Source organism: Cyprinus carpio, chromosome B20, assembly GCF_018340385.1.
Source record: "Cyprinus carpio isolate SPL01 chromosome B20, ASM1834038v1, whole genome shotgun sequence".
In the NCBI taxonomy this organism is placed as follows: Eukaryota; Metazoa; Chordata; class Actinopteri; order Cypriniformes; family Cyprinidae; genus Cyprinus; species Cyprinus carpio.
This window is the reverse complement of record NC_056616.1, coordinates 27,042,293-27,065,275: the sequence shown is the minus strand read 5'-3', so window position 1 is coordinate 27,065,275 and position 22,983 is coordinate 27,042,293. Positions and strand designations below refer to the sequence as shown.

Genomic DNA, 22,983 nt, shown 5'->3' with positions numbered 1-22,983 from the left:
AACCAAGCTTCTGCTATGGCCATTCTAGTCCTCTGACCTGAACCCTATAGAAAATGAGTGTGGTGAACTGAAGAGGAGAAGCACCATCATGGAGCTGGGAATCTAATGTGTATTAGAGAAAAACATTTATTTTATAATGATATTTCCCCCCATTTTAAATTCTTATCCAATGAAAGGTTAGATTTTTGTGAATTTTTAAAATAAAAGATCAAAAGGATTAACAATGCAGATATATTTTCACAGTCCCCTTTGATCATATTTACCAAGGGTGCCGATATTTTTGGCCATGACTGTATATATATATATTTTTATCTTTACTACAGCCAATTTAAACATGTTCAGATAATAGAAAATACAGTTTATAAGAATTGTTCCTCCTCCATGCCATGATAGCATAAAAATACTTCATATATACCATAGATACAAACTGTTACTTCTTTGTGAGTTCTACAATCCCTAAAATTATTTTGTATCTCATTAGGATTAATAAAGAAGATTCAGAAAAATACTACATTTTTTAATGTCTAGAATTTTTGTTTTTAAGGGTAAAATTTAGTTTTATAATATAGTACAATAATCTTTAATTTGTCTGAATATCATATGGTTGTTTCTGATTTTCATTTATATTAAATATACTATATTTTAATGCCATTTAAAATGTAAAAATACTTGTGTAACAGCCATTTTATGTTGCCTTTGGACTGAACTATAGTTAGTACTGTTTTATCTACCAAAATATGCTTAATTATATAATTAATGTTTAATAATCAGAGTATTTTATTGAAAACAAAATGTCAAACCTAAAACCCACACACATTAACTGATTTTGTAGTCTCTTGTAGCAATTGTTTTATATTCCACTGTAATGTACCTTGATAACACAATTATATTCTTGGTGTTATGCATCTATTTACATGCATTTGTATAATGAAACAATTTGCATATATTAAAATGTAAGAATGAAAATAAATTAAAGTATATGCCTTTTGTCAGTTCTTTTCTTTGTGCTAGAAATCAAGTTTTGCTCTCAGTAGAGTTCTTATTACATAACAAAGTAAAGTCAAGTAGCCCATCCCATCATTTACAAAAGCTTTACCATGGTAACCACTGTTCCCGCCAAAAATACTAGTAACTGTAGCTATTGACCACAGTTGCTTTTTAATGTTTAAAGAAGACAAAAAAGGTTAAAAATATGACAAAAGTTTTTTAAAACTTGTTTGAAGCACATAGCCAATGTGGTTACCATGGTATTTTTGTAATAAACATCTACGAGTGAACGGGTTATTAAGTTTAGAAATCATAATAAGTTATTAAAGTTAGAATTAAAAACATACAGCCTCTGTTTCTTACCAATGTGGAGGTAAAAGTGTTGTGTTCATTTCTTACCAATGTGGTATAATTTGAAAGCTTAGAAGTCCAAGATTCATCCTGTGGAAAAACCGTTTTGAAATCGGACATATCGTTACCATGGAAATGGTACTTTAAAATCTTATGGCGGTCTCCTCCCCCTTAGTGGGCAGTGTCAAGTGTCATATTACAAAATGCATTACAGTCTTTTAGAATCAAAACTTTTTATAATCTTGGCAACAAACATATCATTGAAAGGTCTGAGTCTCAGGATTTGGTGGTTATTTTGAGACAGAAGTAAAATTGACAGAAATCTAGAGAAAAATTAATTAAACAAAATTCAAAGTAGTTTTGATGGCCCCCAGTGGCTGTTTGTGGTATGACGCCCTAAATTAAATCTCACAGGAACCTCAATTTTTTTCATATCAACTTCAAATTTGGAACATAACTTATTTAGACACAAGGCTTTAATTTTATACCAATTTTAGAGTAAACCCTGTTATGTAAAATATTTATAATAAATAAAAAAATTTTTATTAATATAGCACATTTTATTTACAGTACATTTAAACTTCTATAACTTTTTGATCCTTTATTTTTATTTATTTTTTTTTTAAAAAATTCCACTTTTGCCAAAATCTGATAATTTTCTTCTTTAAAAAGAGACCAACCTTAGGTCTATATTCCAAAGTGTTCATAAATTACAACAATTTAAGTTTGGATAGTGCACTTTAATGCCTATTTTAAAAAATGGGGGATGACAGTTAAAGGGTTAAGGTTAAAAAATTACACTCTCGAACCCTCACACTCTGAAAGGAAACGTAGCTCTGAGTTCGATTAACTCCTCCTGCACATATTCTCTACTCTAGAGGAATGTAGACTCGATTAGTTTGGGCTGGTATTCTGCGCAGGTGCTTCTGCACGCGGGCTGAGTGCAGTTACTCATTGCATTGTAGTTGTTGGCCTTTCTGACCACAATTAATTATCCTTTTCACTATTATATACGGAGAATGGCTGATTCACAGGATGACAAACTCTACAAAGCCGAATACGCGAAAAGTTGTCGCATCTCTTGCAAGAAATGCAAAGAAAACATTGCTAAAGACTCGCTGAGAATGGCCATTATGGTGCAGGTGAGGAATTATGTGCAACTGTGATTCAGTTATACTGATAGAATAACCTATGCATTTTTGGAAATGCATTCGGTTTCGCATTTATGCTCTTAAATGCATATTGTAATCAATGCGATTGCATCTGAACGTATGTATGAATGTGCCTCAGGTCCAGGAGGAGTTTAAATGATTCGCAGTCATGAAGTGAATGAAAGCAATCAGCAGTAATTTCCCATACGTGCTTTTGGTTTTGTGGGAACAAAAATGAATAAAAAAAGCAAAACAAAAACAAAGCTGTGTTCTTGCAATGCATTGATAATAAACTAGAAACAATGTGTTTAAAATGGCCAAATCATGTATATTTTTAATTAGAATTCTATGCATACTGACTTTAAACTCAATGTTTACATTTGGTTGTGATAGACTACTGTAACACCATTGACAACAAGAGTGCTTTAAAATACACACATTTAAGATGTGATCTGTTTTATTGTTAATTCTCAGCTATTATAGGAACAAAAATGACAATTTTTCTGATTGAAGTGATGTTGTGTTTTTACGAGCCTTAATTTTTCACTTTGCAGGTTTTTTCTATTCATTGCTGCGTAATATTTGTGCTATTTCAAGTTTGATATTTTTATCTAGTTGGATTTTACTCATCTGGCACCTGTCTGTTTTTCACAGTCTCCCATGTTTGATGGCAAAGTGCCTCACTGGCACCATTTTTCCTGCTTTTGGCTCCGGGCCGCAGTACAGTCCCCCCCTCTGACATATCTGGATTTACTGACCTCCGCTGGGGGGACCAGGAAAAAGTGAAGAAAGCCATTGAGAGTGGAGGTGCTACCGGAGGTGATTTGTTAATATTACTTTTGACCTAATCACTGATTTTTTCTTTGTTGAGTTTGCCATATGGGCTGCAAAGCAGTTAGGTTTAAGTCACCAAGTCCTAAATTAATTCATTAATCCTCATTGCTTTGCAGGGAAAGGAGAGCAGAAGGGAGCAGCTAAAGGGGAGAAGACACTGAATGACTTTGCAGTGGAGTACGCCAAATCCAACAGAAGCACCTGCAAGGGGTGTGATCAAAAAATCGAAAAGGTACATATTCCATCACCTTTTGTTAAAGAAATGATGCTTTTTGAACACAGGAAGTTAATCTGTTCTTCCCTGCTGGTGTTCAGGACCACATACGTGTGTCAAAGAAGACACTGGACCCAGAGAAACCTCAGCTTGGTCTAATAGATCACTGGTACCACACTGGCTGCTTTGTGAGCCGCCGCGAGGAGCTATTTTTTAAACCAGAGTACAGTGCCACCCAGCTCAAGGGTTTCGCAGCTCTATGAGATGAAGACAAAGAGGAGCTCAAGAAAAGGCTTCCTGCAGTGAAGAATGAAGGGTGAGCTTTTGATTTCTTATTTAGGTTGCTGTCATGAATCAAACTATATAAGCACCGCTTTAGGATGCTTTTTGCTGCTTTTAGATTTACCAAAAAAAAAAAAAAATATCCACTATTAAGTAGGGATATGCCGGTATCAAATTTTCCTGTTGCGATTAATTGCTAATACTTTTATCACAGTATACGTGATAAAAGTGGTCATAATACAGTATAACAGGTTAAATAACTCTTGTCTTATAACAAAAATAACATTTAAATACAATACAGCAATACAGAAAAATATATAAAGTTAAAACAGTTACACAGATTAAAGTGCAAAAGAACTATAAAGTCCAATAGGTATCACTTTACAATAGGATCTCATTAGTTAACCTTCATTAATGCATTAACATTCACAATTAGCATTAGCTACATTTGCTACAGAATTTATTATTCTTTGTTAAAAAAAATACACATCTTAATTCATGTTAGCTCATTAAAAAACATAGGTGCAACTTTCGATTTTAACAATGTGTTATTAAATATTGGAATACCTAAGATTAATAAACGTTCAGAAGAATTTTTCATTGGCAGTTTATGTTAACTAATAAAGCCCTAATGTAAAGTGTGAATGAAGTTGAACAATAAAGAATCAAAACACTTTCAAACAATATCTAGGGCATGTTGTAGTCCAGATTAAAATGAAAAAAAAAAAACGTTTGAAAATGAATAGCCTATTAAGTCTAAATATTTAAGTATTTGTCTCTGTGATGAACACTATAGCGAATACACAAATCTGAATGGCTGATTAAAATTATTTAAATATGTTTTAGAAAGTAGCAGCTCCTTTATTTATGGGGTTTCCAGGGTAAGGGCTGCATTTCCTGCAGTTTAGAGAGGAGTTTAGCGCCATCTGCTGTCAGAGAGTGAATGTGTCTATCACGTGTTCCTCATGTGCCCCTCGTGCGTGTTTGTTTACATCAGAGCAGCACACGTGTCTTTCAAGCAGGTGTGCATTTTGTGCCAGGTGATGGGAAAAGTATTCTTAAAATGCATTCCAAATTCTGACTAATTTGTAATATATATATTTATTCACGGTATTTAGGAGTGCCAACGATAACAATATCGTGCATATTCAGTACCGCGATATATCGCATTACCGAATACCAGCACTGTCTACTATTAACTATTTATTTAATCTGGACAGGTTTGTGTAGCAATTTCTGTTAGAAAGATTGTGCATGGATCCATCATACGTTTCAAAACAGCTATCTACAGAAGTGTATCGCAAGTAGGGCTACACTCTTAAATGAAATAAAACAGAAACTGCAATGTGACTTTACAATAAGTGCGATTATCAAATCATAAGGGCTGCAGTTTCATTAAATAAATATATGCACTCCATGTTTCAGAGTGAAATGAGGCACTGTGTTCTTTACATGCACGTGATTCAGTATTTTCAGTGGCTCATCTCTGGATGTGTGTGAGTTTGGGTCACTCATAACGTTTATTTGGGTACACAACATGCACCAAACATTTTCCCAAATTTCTAACGAGAACTGAAGTGCTTCTAAACTAGGTATTGTCAACAAAAGACATTTTTAAAGGCTCCCTATGGTTTTCAGCCAAAAAAGATTTGATTTGTAATGTTTGAAAATGACTGAATTTATACAGCCATAAGTTTTACTATTATACTTTTGCTGTTGTACTTTAAATTAAGAATTATTATATTACTTTTCTTAAATTAAGTGTATATATATATATATATTGTTTTTTTATTATTATTATTTCTTTTTTTTACAGTGATATATATAAAACTGAAAGTTTCTAATGAAGTTCCAATCCTGCAGTGGTTAAAACAATGCTGTATTTGTTCGATACACAGGTTTGAATTTAGCAATAGTAATAATCATAATAAAATTATTTTCTTTATTATTATTGTTATAACATTGATATATAATCACAGAATTTTGGGCAAAATAGTGCAGCCCTACCAACAAGCACAGCAAAACCTGGAGCTTTTTTTTTATCTACCAAAATAAACTTAATTATATAATTAATGTTTAATAATCAGAGTATTTTATTGAAAACATAAAATGTCAAACCTAAAACCCACACACATTAACTGATTTTGTAGTCTTTTGTAGCAATTGTTTTATGTTCCACTGTAATGTACCTTGATAACACAATTATATTCTTAGTGTTATGCATCTATTTACACGCATTTGTATAATGAAACAATTTGCATATATTAAAATGTAAGAATGAAAATAAATTAAAGTATATGCCTTTTGTCAGTTCTTTGTGCTAGAAATCAAGTTTTGCTCTCAGTAGTTCTTATTACATAACAAAGTAAAGTCAAGTAGCCCATCCCATCATTTACAAAAGCTTTACCATGGTAACCACTCTTGTGACCACAGTTGCTTTTTAATGTTTAAAGAAGACAAAAAGGTTTAAAATATGACAAAACAAGTTTTTTAAAACTTGTTTAAAGCACGTAGCATGTGTGGTTACCATTGTATTTTTGTAATAAACATCTACGAGTGAACAGGTAATTAAGTTATTGTAATAAGTTATATGTATGATAATAAGTTATTAGAGTTATGATTAAAAAACATACCGCCTCTGTTTCTTACCAATGTGGACGTATAGGTGTTGTGTTGTTTAAGGTTATAAAATTACACTCTCGAACACTGTCACACTCTGAAAGGAAACGTAGCTCTGAGTTCGATTAACTCCTCCTGCGCATATTCTCTAATCTAGAGGAATGTAGACTCGATTAGTTTGGGCTGGTATTCTGCGCAGGTGCTTCTGCACGCGTGCTGAGTGCAGTTACTCTTTGCATTGTAGTTGTTAGCCTTTCTGACCATAATTACATTGTAAACTTCTGCTTTTCACTATTATATTCGGAGAATGGCTGATTCACAGGATGACAAACTCTACAAAGCCGAATACGCGAAAAGTGGTCGCGCCTCTTGCAAGAAATGCAAAGAAAAACATTGCTAAAGACTCGCTGAGAATGGCCATTATGGTGCAGGTGAGGAATTATGTGCAACTGTGATTCAGTAATAATGATAGAATAACCTATGTACCTTTGGAAATGCATTCGGTTTCGCATTTTTGGTATTGAATGCATATTGTAATCAATGCGATTGCATCTACACGTATGTATGAATGTGCCTCAGGTCCAGGAGGAGTTTAAATGATTCGCAGTCATGAAGTGAATGAAAGCAATCAGCAGTAATTTCCCATGGCCATACGTTTACACTGGCATTTAGTGATGCTTTGGGCAACATTTGTAAAAAGATATTGCTTTTTACTTTTAGTTTCGTGGGAACAAAAATAAAAAAAAGCAAAATAAAGCTGTGTTCTTGCAATGCATTGATAATAAAATAGAAACAATGTGTTTAAAATGGCCAAATCATGTATATTTTTTAATTAGAATTCTATGCATACTGACTTTAAACTCAATGTTTACATTTGGTTGTGATAGACTACTGTAACACCATTGACAACAAGAGTGCTTTAAAATACACACATTTAAGATGTGATCTGTTTTATTGTTAATTCTCAGCTATTATAGGAACAAAAATGACAATTTTTCTGATTGAAGTGATGTTGTGTTTTTACGAGCCTTAATTTTCACTTTGCAGGTTTTTCTATTCATTGCTGCGTAATATTTGTGCTATTTCAAGTTTGATATTTTTTATCTAGTTGGATTTTACTCATCTGGCACCTGTCTGTTTTTCACAGTCTCCCATGTTTGATGGCAAAGTGCCTCACTGGCACCATTTTTCCTGCTTTTGGCTCCGGGCCGCAGTACAGTCCCCCTCTGACATATCTGGATTTACTGACCTCCGCTGGGGGGACCAGGAAAAAAGTGAAGAAAGCCATTGAGAGTGGAGGTGCTACCGGAGGTGATTTGTTAATATTACTTTTGACCTAATCACTGATTTTTTCTTTGTTGAGTTTGCCATATGGGCTGCAAAGCAGTTAGGTTTAAGTCACCAAGTCCTAAATTAATTCATTAATCCTCATTGCTTTGCAGGGAAAGGAGAGCAGAAGGGAGCAGCTAAAGGGCAGAAGACACTGAATGACTTTGCAGTGGAGTACGCCAAATCCAACAGAAGCACCTGCAAGGGGTGTGATCAAAAAATAGAAAAGGTACATATTCCATGACCTTTTGTTAAAGAAATGATGCTTTTTAAACACAGGAAGTTAATCTGTTCTTCCCTGCTGGTGTTCAGGACCACATACGTGTGTCAAAGAAGACACTGGACCCAGAGAAACCTCAGCTTGGTCTAATAGATCGCTGGTACCACACTGGCTGCTTTGTGAGCCGCCGCGAGGAGCTATTGTTTAAACCAGAGTACAGTGCCACCCAGCTCAAGGGTTTCGCAGCTCTACGAGATGAAGACAAAGAGGAGCTCAAGAAAAGGCTTCCTGCAGTGAAGAATGAAGGGTGAGCTTTTGATTTCTTATTTAGGTTTGCTGTCATGAATCAAACTATATAAGCACCGCTTTAGGATGCTTTTTGTGCTGCTTTTAGATTTTACCACAAAAAAAAAAAAATCAGCTGTTCCAATCCTGCAGTGGTTAAAACAATGCTGTATTTGTTCGATACACAGGTTTGAATTTAGCAATAGTAATAATCATAATAAAAATAAATATTTTTTAAGTATTGTTTTAACATTGATGTATAATCACAGAATTTTGGGCAAAATAGTGCAGCCCTACTAACAAGCACAGCAAACCTGGAGCGCTTTTTTTTTTTTATTTTATTTTTTTTGTATCAGAAAAATCACAATTACATTTTTTCCCCCCAAATCCTGCATCCATAGTCTTAAGTCGTCATTAAAAATAGTATTTTCTTTCTCAATTTAAAGAATGTTTTTCAGAAGTATAAAGCACATACAGTGCACATACAAAATACAGGTCTGGTTTTGCACATTAAACCATCTTCGAATTATGTTTTCAATCCCTTTAAGATTCTTTTCAGTTTTATCTTAGGGAATGGACTAAGTGTAATTGTTCAGGATCTTTGAGCGTTATTGCCTCCTTCATCGTCATGTTGTTCATCGCCATCACCGATGCCCCTGCAGCACAGGAAGATGGCCTTGAACGCATTTATGAAGGTTTTCATCTTGTAGGCGTAGAGGAAAGGGTTAACAGCTGAGTTTGCATGGGAGAGAATGATAGCCGTCAGTAACAGCGGCAGAGGCACGGGACATGACGGACACAGCAGCAGGAAGCAGTTGATGATATGTAACGGAATCCAGCAGGCCGTGAAAAGGAAGAGGACCAGGAAGAGTGAAGTGGCCATCTTCATCTCTTTCTTCATCTTTGCTGCTCCCTCCGAGTTGGCCGCGCCGCCCCGCTCTGCTGCAATCCTCCTCATCTGACGCTTGACCGTGACGAAGATCTGCGCGTAGATGAGGAACATCACCACCAGTGGGGTCAGAACACAGGCGAAGAAGTTGAAGTAGACCATGTAGGTCATATCCACCACCAAAGAAGAAACAGTAGCCAGACTCGGGTGGAGGCTTGTGCCAGCCCATCAACGGCACCAGACCAATCAGGAAGGCCAGCGTCCAAGTGAAACACAAGACCAGCACTGCGTTGCGAGGTGTCATGAGCCGGTGGTACTGGAAGGGCATGAAGATGGCAATGTAGCGCTCAATGGCGACCGCCAGCAGGCTAAAAATGGAGCTCTGGGTTAACATGATGAGTACAGATAACATTAGCAAACACAGATACAGATTGTGCCGTGGAATGCCCAGGTCTGTCATGATGGCGCAAGGGATCGCCAGTGAACCAACGCAAATATCTGCCACCGCTAATGACACCAGAAAAGTAGTTGGTAACTGTTTGGAGCTTCCTGTTTAGTCCCACTGCAACACAAACTAGAACGTTACCCACAGTGGAGAGGAGGGCTATGACAAGCTCGGCTATCATGTAAGCCAGGTTTATGGATGCTAGGATGCTTGGCGCTGCTGTTGTTGTAGTAGTAGTAGTGGTGGCGGCGGAGGCGGCTTGGGTTAGTTTACCTTGCGTAAGTGTCGACATGGTGGAGTGGGCGAACTGCAAAAAGGTGTTATTTTCATAAGAGGTGACATTCATGAAAGTCGTGTTGGTGTAGAGTAGAGTCGGCAGGAATGTGAAGTTGGCAGAAGGCTGGTTCATTTTGACCTGTAAACAAAAACAAGCAAAAAAGGAAAGCGAGAATTGAAAATCGGATATTAAACTTTAATGATTTTGTCTGTTTGCTTCTATTATGCCTTTAATTTTCACTGTCTGAGATAATGTCTTCCAATGTTAAAGTAAACAAATAATAAAAAGCATTAGTTAAAAGCATGCAGGTTATCTGTTTATCACTTCCGTTTACATTTACTAATTGAAACGTTGACTTACATTAATATATGTAATAATAATGGTATTAATATAAATCAGTTTTTATTAAAATTGTAATATACAGCATTAATTTAACATTAATATTGTGAAATATTACAATTTAAAATAACTTAATATATTTAAAAATGGTCTTACAGAAATCATTCTAATATGCTGATTATTGTTATCAAGTTTGAAAACAGTGCTGCTTAATATTTTTGCGGAAACATACATTAACATTCAAGAGTCTTTGATGATTTTCAAAAGAATTGCGATTATTTGTAATACAATCTTTTGAAATAGTAAAAATGTCTTAATAGATCATTTAAAGCATCCTTGCTGAATAAAAGTATTAATGTTTAAAAATTATAAATTTAAACAAATATACATACAAGTATAACAAAGATATAAATAAAGTGGTTTTAAAAAAAAAATTACATAACATGAAATTATGAAACACCTGTTTAAAAAGTAAATATTAATGTACCTACCAAGTCTCTGTTGTTTGTTTCGTGTATTATTGCTTTGAGATGTCACTTGTCGCTTGATGTTGTTCGCCTGTGTTCTGCCAATGCATTTGGCTTCTTTGGATCTACTTGTGTACTTCCATCCATTAGCAAAAGATGCCACATCTATATTCATTAATTTTCTCTCTCCCCGTGTCGCTTTTCACCCGTAGCTGTGATATGGGCTTTTATAAGCCTTTCATTCTAATGGGAAGAATGGTCTTGTTTGTGTTTTTCCCACTATGGGTCATTGATTTGACCTCTGGTGTCCATTATCGCCACCCAAATGGGCGTTAATTACATTCTGGAGGGGAAATAGGCACAACGATGATGTTGAGATCAGCTTAAGTGTCTGTCATGAGGTGATTAATTAATGATCCGCATTATGATGTCTGCCGGATAGAGGATCCTGTCCAGACATGACTGTGACTCAGGAGACTGATAATCTTCTAATGAGGTCCACTAGAAGAGCCTCTGGGTTATAACACACACTCATGGGTGACCAGATTCTCTCTGAAGGATTAACTCAAATCCACAAGGTGGAAGGTTTTCACCATTCGGATCAGGTGATAAGATCTTGGATCATGGATCAGGGTTTGTTTTTGAAATTTTAATGCTCCTTTTTTTTGATGTAAAGAAATAATAAAAGTCAGTTGTTCATTATTATGTCTGGCTGTACATCTGTGTACACCTGAGCACTCTGAAAGGGTTTATATGATAACTGTACTTTAACCTGCTTATTACATGACTACTTACAAATACAGAACACCACTAGTTCAGTGTTATTGTAGTATAATTTATATAAAATTAAAGACAGTATTTTTAAAAAAAATGTTAGCATTCACTTTTATATTTGTGGATTTCATTTTTTAATTTTAGTTTAGTTAATTGTCTTGTTTTGTTAGTTTTTTATCTCTTCTAATTAGCTTTCCTTTTAGCTATTTTAGTTAGTTGGAAAGCATTAATATTTTTAGGTGGAAATAGTTAATCTAATATTAGTATTTTATTTTATTCAAGCTTTATTTTAATAAATGTAAAGAGATTTGTAAAAGCTTTTTGTTAACAAAAACATTGTTGTGTAGGTTATTAGTTGCCTGGGTAAGTTTTACAGTTTAGCAACATGATACAGAAGAAATAACAAGTGAAGGTCACAACTGACCATTAGGAATTAAGAGAAAAATTTGAATTGAAATAATTTGGTTTTTATAAAGCATATTATAAAGCAAACTTATAAAGCAAGTTATGTCTTTGGGATATCAATGCAATACATTGTATTTTCATAAAGTGTTTTATGCTCATGCGTTTGGTTGTCTTTGTTTTAAAAAAAATCTTTCTTAGGAAGAGAAAAATAGATGATGTAGATGGAGGAGTCTCCAAGAAACAAAAGAAAGAGGATTAAAAACTGGAGCTGAAAATGAAGGTATGAGTTGTTTCTGATATCATATGGCTTGGATTATTGTGAATGATTTTTTACCTAGTAACAAATGAATTTGCATCAATATAATGTAGATATTTTGATGCACGCTTTTCCATTTTAGCTTGGATAATCTTCCATCATTTAGCGTTTATCTTAAAAATGATTATATGGTATTAATGTTTTGTTTTTTATAAATTTTATTATTTGCATTGTGTTCTTTTTCTGTTTTTCAGATCTAAGAATTTTATTACATTAGTTTTGCTGTCTGTAGAAAAGAGACCATGATGTTTTCTCCCAACATTAAATTGATTGCTCTTAGATTTTTCTGTAAATTAGAAAGTATATCAGTCTGAAAATGCTTTTGTCTGGTTCTTGATGTATACTAGGAGCAAAGCCAGCTGATCTGGGGAATTAAGGACAAGCTGAAGAAATTCTGCTCCATCAATGACATGAAGGAACTGCTTATTGCCAACAACCAGGAAGTTCCCTCTGGGGAGTCAAATGTAAGAAAAACTGTACTGATGTGCTGATTTTACCTCAAGCTCACTATCTTGACTAGCAATTTCAATAGCAGAATCAAAAGTCAGATACCAAGGAGAATCTTTGACCATTTTTCACTATTTTACTTTATGACTCTGTGTATCATGAAAAACTATGTGTGGCTATTTTAATTAACAGATCATAGACCGCCTTTCAGATTGCATGGCGTTTGGGTCTTTGAAGTCTTGTGAGACTTGCAAAGGGCAGCTTGTATTTAAGAGCGATGCATACTACTGTACTGGAGACATCTCTGCATGGACCAAATGTGTATTCAAGACTCAGACGCCCGATCGCAAAGACTGGGTCACTCCTAAGGTAAGTGCTGTAGATCTGTGGATATGCATGCAGGGGAATTTCAGCACCTACCATGTCCTCTAAATGTTATTCTCCCTCAGGAGGTTCAATGAGATTCCATTCTTAAAGAAGTTTAAGTTTCAACGGCAGGACCGTGTGTTTTCCCAAAGATGCCCCACCTGCCAGCCCCCACCCCTTCGTCTGCTGCTGCTACTGTGACCTCAGCCGCCCCCCGAGCGTGTCTATTGCCACCAGTAATAACCTCGCTGAGGTGTGCCTGCAGGTCAGTGACTCTGACAGAAACCTTGAGAAATACTCAGGTTTATTTAGTGGTCAGTCATTTTAAGTCTTTGAACAACGGATAACGACACAAATAATGTCAAAACAATATATCGGTCGGCTCTAGCTTTAAAGACATCTTTCCACAGTTGAATCACTAATTGAGCAATTACATCAGGCATGATTTGTTTATTTTATGTATATTTCTTGTGTGTGTATGTATATATATATATATATATATATATAATATATATATATATATATACCTATAATTTAACTTTACTTTTATATACATTTTCATTTTTGTTTGTTAGGAAATCTATTTTTGTTATTATACTTTGATTCAGTTTTAGTAGGTTTAGTTTAATTTTAATGATTTTATTATTTTCTCAGATTGCTAAAGCAGCATTTCTACTTTTGTTTGACGTTTCTAGTATATACTATTCATATTGTATTTAAGCTATATTCTAATTAACAAGATTAGAAAATAGTTAAATATTTTAATAATTTTAGCTTTAGTAAAACAGCAAAAACAATAATAGCACATTTTATTTTATTTACTTGTATAATGTAAGTTGTAAACACTGGGGAGGCTACCATGGCTTTTTATTCATTGTAGTAAATTACTTGCACTGTTAGAGACAAAACGTTCGTCGGCAGAGAGAAATTTTTATTTGCGTCTTGATGTTTACATTCTGAATTTTTTCATGTTATGTCCCAAAATTCATATTAAAATTGCTGATACTCTATTTTTTTTGTATTATTCTCTTAAAAACTGATAGTATGGAAAGACAAGTTAAGCAGGCTTACTGTTATGTTAAAGCCTCTTTCAATTTTTACGAGTGTAAAGATTGTTTTTCCTCAATGTGTCATCTAGATAAGCCTCTGACAGGACTGAAGCTGCTTTCTGTGGGAAAGCTTAGCAAGAACAAAGATGAGCTGAGCTGAAAAATGCAGTGGAAGAACTGGGTGGAAAAAATCACAGGCTCTGCCAACAAAGCTGCTCTCTGCCTCAGCAGCAAGAGTGAGTGATTTTTGATGATCTCTAACTCTTTTTCCAAACCCCAAATTGTGAGCTGCCTTGCTGTCAAAGTAGACAGACTGCTGCCTGACAAAAATAAGTTATGCTCAGTATGATACAAACCGAGGTGTGCGTGGTTAACTAGGTGTCTTGTTTGTACTTGCCGACTAGTAAATTTGTCCCCTCTGGCTTGGCGCCAGCTTGTTTATTTGTTGGCGTGTCGCTTCGAACTCATTAATAACTTGCTCTGTTTCCTTTTGTGTCTCAGAGAGATTGAAAAAATGAGTAAGAAGATGGAGGATGTGAGGTGAGGGACGCAGGTGTGCGTTACAGGTGGGTGGCAGAGGACTTCCTCTCTGACATCAAGGAAGTCTGGAAAGGCCCTCCAGGAGCTCATCTCCCTGCATGCCATCTCACCCTGGGGGTGCTGAAGTTAACGAGTCGAGTCCCAGGCTGCAGCCCCGGCCTCCAAATCCACTGGCGCTCAATTCCTCAAAGAGTACCGGCAGAGTCAAAGAGGAGAAGGTTAGAAAGAGGCATTTTTTAATTTTCCAGCAAATCTTCTTATAAAGAAAGATTAAAAAATGTAACTCCTGTATGCACATGCACCAGATGGAATTTTAGTTATTTAGGTTTTTACTGACAATGAAACAAAATCTGGAAGTGTCTTTGAGCAGGATTTGTTTGGGGTGAACCATGTTAGGCTGTGATTTGATTACAATTATATTGACATATTTATATAAGTTTTATTTAAAAAATAAAGTATATAATTAAAATCTAATTATATACATTTTATTTATTGTTTGTTATATAAATATTTAATCAACATAAAATATCATATTGTGTGCGTGTGTATACATATATCCAGTGTTTTAAAGAAATAATGTTTTTTTTTATTCAAAGTTGTTGTAGTTTTGTTCCAGGATTGTTAGAAGCATTTTCAGATTCCATTTCTATTTACATTCTCAAAGCACTGACATGATTTTATTTGGAAATCTTAAAAGGACAGTGTTATACACTCTTGCTGAATAATAATGCTGTTTTCTTACTCCGGCAGGTGGGAAGCAAATCAAAGAAAATGAAAAAGGGGACAGTAAAAGGAGGGGCGCAGTTGATCCAGGACTCAGGTGAGACTGAGTCTTGTTTTCCGTAGCACTTTGAGATAAGAGTTAATCTTATATCTGGATATGTTTGATATATATATTGTTTGTGCAATGCCTTAATCATGATTTGATTGCTCAGGTCTGGGAAAGCTGTGCTCATGTACTGGATCAGAATGGGAAGATTTACAGCGCTACACTGGGTCTTGTGGACATTGTCAGAGGGACGAACTCATACTACAAACTACAGCTGCTGGAGGATGATGTTTAAGAAACAGTGAGTCTAACCCATTTTTTGTGATATAATTTTTACTTGTCCATCATTAGACAGCTTATTTAATTGCACAACATAAGTAATCCATAGTCATTTCATACTGTATATTACAGGTTTCTTACTTTACAAGCAGCATTTAACCAGTACCTGCTTCAAAATGTTTCTCATGAGGTGTTTCTCTTATGGAAGTGTGAATACAGGGTACAAATGACTGCAAACTTAAGTACAATTGTTTATATGGAGAAATTAATACCATTATAATTATTTGACCAGACTGGTCTCTTGTCTTGAGCATGCTTGTGTTGCTTTTTCAGATACTGGGTGTTTAGGTCATGGGGGTCGAGTCGGCACCACCATTGGGGGGAACAAACTGGACAAGTTTTATGATAAGAACTCTGCTATGGACAATTTCTGCAGTGTGTATGAGGAAAAAAAAAAAACTGGGGAATGCACTGGGGCCTCCAGCAACTTCACAAAAATACCCAAATAAGTTTTATCCTCTAGAGATTGACTACGGACAGGTAGGAACTGGCATAAACATCTAGCCAATAGCACTATGGGATATATAAGAGTGTGATTTTTTAAAAAGCAAGCATTGCTTAGAAATTGTGCATACGTCCGTTAACATGAATTAGAGGCTGTCAGAAAGGCCCTTACTGTCAAAGACAGTAAACAGTCTCACTTGGAAGTGTGCCGAGGCTCATGTATGGGGCCATACATGAGCCTCGGCACACTTCCAAAGTGAGATTGTACCTTGATAGAGATCCTACAATGTAAACATGGTGTGTTATAGTATTGAACAAGGTATTTATAATCTAAAATAAAAAATGGTTATGGAGCTTTTGCATATATTTTCCCAGGACGAGGAGGCTGTGAAGAAGTTAACTGCAAGCGCAGGCGCAAAGTCCCAAGCTGGACAAAACCCATCCAAGACCTTATGCGAATGATCTTTGATGTGGAGAGCATGAAGAAAGCCATGGTTGAATTTGAGGTGTGTTAAGTTTCTCCCCTTTTTTTTTTTTTTTTTTTTAAAGAAAATAGTGAAAATAGCACTAAAACTGTTAATATTTATTGTGGTCGTGTATGTGATGATAACTTGTGTAATTTCTCCTACAGATTGACTTGCAGAAGATGCCTTTAGGAAAACTGAGTAAGAGACAGATCCAGAGTGCTTATTCCCTTCTGAGTGAGGTCCAACAGGTTGGTTCTAAAAGCTGGATCTCAACCTCATATGTCTCATATATCTCATAGGTATTAAAAGGCCCTGGCTCTTTCCATTTCGGTCTAACTTCATTTTTGCTTTCATTAAATTTCTGTAGGCTGTAGCAGATAGCGCTGCAGAAGCAACAGATCTTAGATCTGTCCAATCGCTTCTACACACTGATACCTCACGACTTCAGGCATGAAGAAACCACCACTGATGTTGAATAACATGGATACATACAGGTACGACTTTGGGCAACCATAAAGATGTTGTCGGCAACAGTGTGGTGGTTTGTACTCAGTTCTGTTGCATATCCATTATAGCAAAAGGTGCAGATGCTGGACACAACCTGTTGGACATTGAGGTGGCCTACAGCCTGCTACGGGGAGGAGTGGAGGACAATGAGAAGGACCCCATTGACATTAACTATGAGAAACTCAAAACCAAAATTGAGGTAAAATGTGTTTCACAAGAATAGCTATTCTTCACTGTTACCATGATGTGGTCATGTTGTAGTGATTGATACTGATTTTGTGTTTCTAGGTGGTCGAACAAGTCATCAAGTGAGGCTCAGCTTATCCAACAATATGTGAAGAACACACACGCTGCTACTACACAACACCTATACACTGGATGTCGAGGAGGTGAGGTTAACTCTATAAAGTCTGTTGTATGTGAACTTTTATGTTTTTTTTTTATAAACTTAGAAAAATTCTAATTTTCAGTCTTTTACAGAGTTCACTAGTGCATTAAGTATTGCTACATAAATCAATTGAATACATGGCTGTATAAATATAGCTGTAAAATAGCAAGCTTTTATCTCTGACTGATTTTTGTATTGTTAGATCTTTAAGATCGACAGGGAGGGTGAGTCCCAGCGTTTTTCGTCCTTTCAAAGAATTACACAACCGGCAGCTGTTGTGGCATGGCTCCCCGCACCACCAACTATGCAGGTATCCTGTCTCAGGGTCTGCGTATCGCTCCTCCTGAAGCTCCAGTGGTAAGTTTCTGCATCCTCCATTGCCAATGGCTGCATCTCTCTGAAAAAAAATTAGTATGCAAAAAAAAAACACTGTATTAGAATAGTTTCTTTCTTAAAGGGGTCATGAAATGGAGAATCAGAATGTTCTTGATTGCACATGTAAGAGGTTTCAGAACTCAAAACTCAAATTTAAAATTATGAATATCTTTTAAACTCCCCAGCCTAAAATATGAATTATTCTTTTCTATCCTTCTGAAACAGCTGTTTATTTTTAATGGCATGCCTAAGCGACTGAAAAATGAACAGAAAAATGTTTGTGAATTATTCTTAAACATGCCGCTGGTTTTTGCAAAACATGTTTTATTTAAAGATGCAGCAGTGCCAAACATTTAGACTGTTAGAATATTTAGAATGTTGCAATACTAGTGTGCTCTAATCATATGAATTCTCTTTGTGTTTTTTTTTAATACAGACAGGCTACATGTTTGGCAAAGGTGTTTACTTTGCTGACATGGTGTCGAAGAGTGGAAACTACTGCCACACATCCCAGGCTGATCCTGTTGGCCTACTTCTGTTAGGAGAGGTTGCCCTTGGAAACATGTAAGAGATCCTCTTTTTGTCCTAGTTGTACGATGACTACATTTGAACAAGTTAATATGCTAGAGTACAAACGTTTGGGGTCAGTAAGATTTTTCTTATGCTCACCAATGCTGCATTTATTTAATCAAAATACCATAAAAACAGTAATATTGTAAAAAATATTACAATTGAAAAGAACTGTTTAACATTGTAAAATGTAATTTGTTCCTGTGATGCCAAAGCAGAATTTTCTGTATTTCCAGAATTTCCTACAGAAATCATTCTAATATGCTAATTTGGTGCTCAAAAACATTTCTCATTATGATGTTAAAACCGTTCTGCTGCATAATATTTTGGTGGAAACCAAAAAGAATGTTTATTTTAAAAGCTACACGTTACGAAATAAGTCTAATATGTTTACATTATAAATGTCTTTACTGTTACTTTTGATCTATTTAATGCCATCTTGCTCAATTAAAGTATTATGAAATGGACTGACCCCAAAACCTTTGAACAGTATTGTATGTCAACAATTGGAAATTAGGAAGGCAAAGTATGTTGTGCCCTTCTATGATTTATTGTTGTCTGCTCTAAAGATCTGATTGTGATTTGTCTTCTACTCTAAAGGCATGAATTGAAGAAGGCCTCACACATTACGAAGTTACCAAAGGGTAAACACAGTGTCAAAGGTAAGATGGCTCTACATTCAAGTCAAGTCATCTTTATTTATATAGCGCTTTATACAATATAGATTGTCAAAGGAGCTCTACAGTGTCAAACAGGAAAAACTTGTGCTGAAAATGAAAGAGAACAATGAAAAACAGTCAGTTTTTTCAGTTCATTGATTCAGTGATGTCATCATTCAGCCCAGCTCTGTTCAGTTCTCTTCACATAGCCAGAAAGATATTTTTTTTTTAGTTAAGCTGCTGTTTAAAATGTCCTAAACTCAAGAAGTCCAGAACGGTGTTCTTTTTCTAACTTCGCTCTGTGGTTCACTGTGGGAATCGCTTTGGGCGTGACCAACTGCAGAAGCTCCAATGACACCACGTCTGTCTTTGACACGTCTGTCCCTGCCCAAGTCATTTGCGCTTTCTTCCCATGGGAGACTGCAGCAAGCTCTTTCAGCACATCCTGACTTTGCTGATCTTCGCTTAACTGTTCAACAGGCGAGCCGTCATTGGTATCCGTCACCAAATGCATGGGTCAGTGAACTGGATTGTGTTGTGACGTCATTAACAGTTTGAATAGTGTCCGCATCATGGTGAGCTATTCTATGGCCAATTGCGTATTAAATTACTGCGGTAGGCGACGTCAAGTCAACTAGGCTTTACGCAACACGTTAAGGCGAGGCTTTCAGAAGGTTTAATTACCTTGGACCAACAGGCTTACGTGTTGTGACGGGCCGCCAAAGGGAATGAGTCGAAGATCAGGGAGGTTGCATCCCACCTATGTCCATCCTCATGTTAAAGGGATACTCCATCCCAAAATTAAAATTTTGTCATTAATCACTTACCCCCATGTCGTTCCAAACCCGTAAAAGCTCCGTTTGTCCTCAGAACACAATTTAAGATATTTTGGATGAAAACCGGGAGGCTCGAGACTCTTCCATAGACTGCCAAATAAATAACAGTGTCAAGGTCCATAAAAGGTATGAAAGTTGTCGTCAGAATACTCCATCTGCCATCAGACATGCAATCTGGGTTATATGAAGCGACGGGGGGACACTTTCTGTAAGCGAAGAAAACAAAAATAACGACTTTATTCAATAAACTTTCTGTTCAGACGGTCTCCTCTGTGTCTCTCCATATCACCGTATGCTCTTCTGTGTCATCCGCGCCACAAGGATGCGCTGTTTCTGCGTATATTTAGCTTTGATTTTAAATAAAACAGCACATCCTTGTGGCACGGATGATACAGAAGAGCATATACAGCATACAGTGATAATGAGAGACAGAGGAGACTGTTGACATAGGAGTTATTGAATAAAGTCGTTATTTTTGTTTTCTTTGCTTACAAAAAGTGTTCCCGTCGCTTCATATAACCCAGATTCCACGTCTGATGGCAGATGGAGTATTCTTTAGATTAGATTCAACTTTATTGTCATTGCACATGTAAGGTACAAGGCAACAAAATGCAGTGATGACGACTTCTTTCATACCTTTTATGGACCTTGACACTGTTATTTATTTGGCAGTCTATGGGACAGTCACAAGCCTCCAGGTTTTCATCCAAAATATCTAAATTGTGTTCCAAAGACAAATGGAGCTTTTACGGGTTTGGACTGACAGGGGGGGTAAGTGATAATGACAAAATTTTCATTTTGGGGTGGAGGACTCCCTTTAAGCTACCATACTCGGGCAGGGCACCCTCACCCCATGCTGGCATCGTGTCTATGGGCCCGAGCACGCTCAGACATCGCTGGCGGATCCACAGACATGCGCATCACTGTGCGTCATTGCCGGTGGAAATCCTGGGAAAGGAGGTGAGAGTGCCCACGGCCAAGGATGTATTTCGTGTAGAATAGATCTTATGTATTACGTTTAATCACCCATCATTTTCTGATAGAAACCGTTTTTAACTTGTCCTTCTGTTTGAAGGTTGGGGACAGAACTTCTCCAGACCCAAAGCTGCTGATTTTCCCCTCTGAATGGAGTGGATGTTCCTACGGGGCAAATGCCATCAAACACAAATATTGAAGACTCAACTCTGCTCTACAAACGAGTATCCTTTTGTTTTTCTGCATCATTTCATTTTCCGTCTCGCTTTGTTTATCTCTTGTTTTTAAGGTAAATGTCCCTCTCAAAATATATTTAGACAATCCCCAGGTCACCTAATCTTTCTTTCCCAGCTTCCCTTGACCTGAACTTCCGTTCCAGGTACATCGTGTATGACTAGTTGCCTCAAGGTTAACCGAAAGTAAACCTGCTGACGATTCGCTTCCAACTACCAGACCGCTCTGTGGTGAGACAGCTGATGAGATCTGTCCAGGTTGACAGACGTTTGGACGCCACTGAATCCACGCTAACAGCTTTAGCACCAAGACCAAGCGCAGATGGGTCTGTTTAAAAGCGAGCGAATCAGGTCTCCAGGCTTGCGACAGCACCTTTCCTGTTGCTGTTGTCTGTTAGTTTGGAGTAAGCTAAGTAGCTATATGGAAATTGTATCACTGCAATTTGTTGCAAATATTGCAGGCTTTGGTACATATTCGCACAAAATGATTGGACTTTATCTTTTGAGCATCTTTCTTATACTACCACATGATGTGTCCAGTGGTTTCAGATTTTTCTTTTAATAGTTTTGCTAAACCTTCAACCAGGTAACTGTAAGACCTCGAGTGTACACATTTTTGTTTGTCTTCTCAAAGTAAATAGAAAAATGTTTGTAAGCTAGGAAAATAGCCTGCCATATGTGTATAAAACCTTTTACTAGAATTTGCCAGTGTATGGACAAATTTTTTTTGTATGTTAAAATCTGTGCCATCCCTTACTTTGCTTTTCTGTGTTACTTTGGGCCACTAACAAATGGGTAATAAAAAGTTCAAAAGCAATGCTTGCGGCTGTACTTACGAGCACCTGGAATCTTTGTTTGTTGTTTTTGTTTTTGGTGAATGTTTGCTCCACAGCGGTTTTGTGGGACAAGAAGCGTTTGACTAAATGTCTTTGCATCATACATTAGGGAAACAGTTTTTTAAAAACAAGCTCATTTATTTTCTGGTCAACCTGCTTCTGTTCAGTTTACAACCAACATTTTGTGTATGAACTAATCCAAAGAAATCTGCTGAAAAAAAAAAAAAAACAATAGACCCCATCCACAAAAGTTGTTAATGGTAAAATGGAACACTTGTACTGGTTTTACTGGAAACTGTAATGGGGGACCGTTGGGTCCTCTAACAAGGTACTTGGTCACTCCTCTTTTGGTGGCTTGTTAAAAAACAATATAATAATACACGGAAGGAAAACCATGTTTTAATGGTTAAAAGTTACTGTTTCAAATGTTTTGTATTTGTAGTGGAAACCATTAGAATTTTCGGTGAATGTTCTTATTGTTTTTTCAGACACCGGTAAGAATATAAGATTGTTCACTGCCATTGCCTATTTGAAATAACTTGTAACAAGGACTAATATATTTGCTGTACAATTTGTGATGAAAATTGCCGCATGTACGCAGTATGAAAAGCAGTAGTTTCTGACCAACATATTTTGGAAAAATGTATTATGGGTTGTACCACCATTAAAAAATAAGTATAAAAACGGAAGGCGATGGCATGTTGGTGGAGGATTTGCATTAAATCTCTTAGAGTACAGTAATCTACTGTTTGAAAGTCCCCCAGTTAAAACTGTTTAAACCTGGAGGAACATACACTACATTTTATTAAGAGTAGTTCTAGACTACCAAAAAAGCCACCTTGGTACTGGTTTTACTATGTTGAATGTGCATTGTGAGTCTCCCCTCTGACAACTAACCACCATGCATTCATAGTTTACTGTGGTTTATGGATTTTGGCCACAAACTATGGCAGTGGTTCGCACCACATTGTGACTTGAAACCAAGTTTCAGCATGTTTG

General features: G+C 36.3%; 1 pseudogene; it reads left to right on the top strand.

Annotated features, from left to right (window-relative positions):
* Positions 1 to 2,147: 2,147 nt before the first annotated feature.
* LOC122141060 lies at positions 2,148 to 21,383 on the top strand (annotated as a pseudogene).
* The last annotated feature ends 1,600 nt before the right edge of the window (positions 21,384 to 22,983 follow it).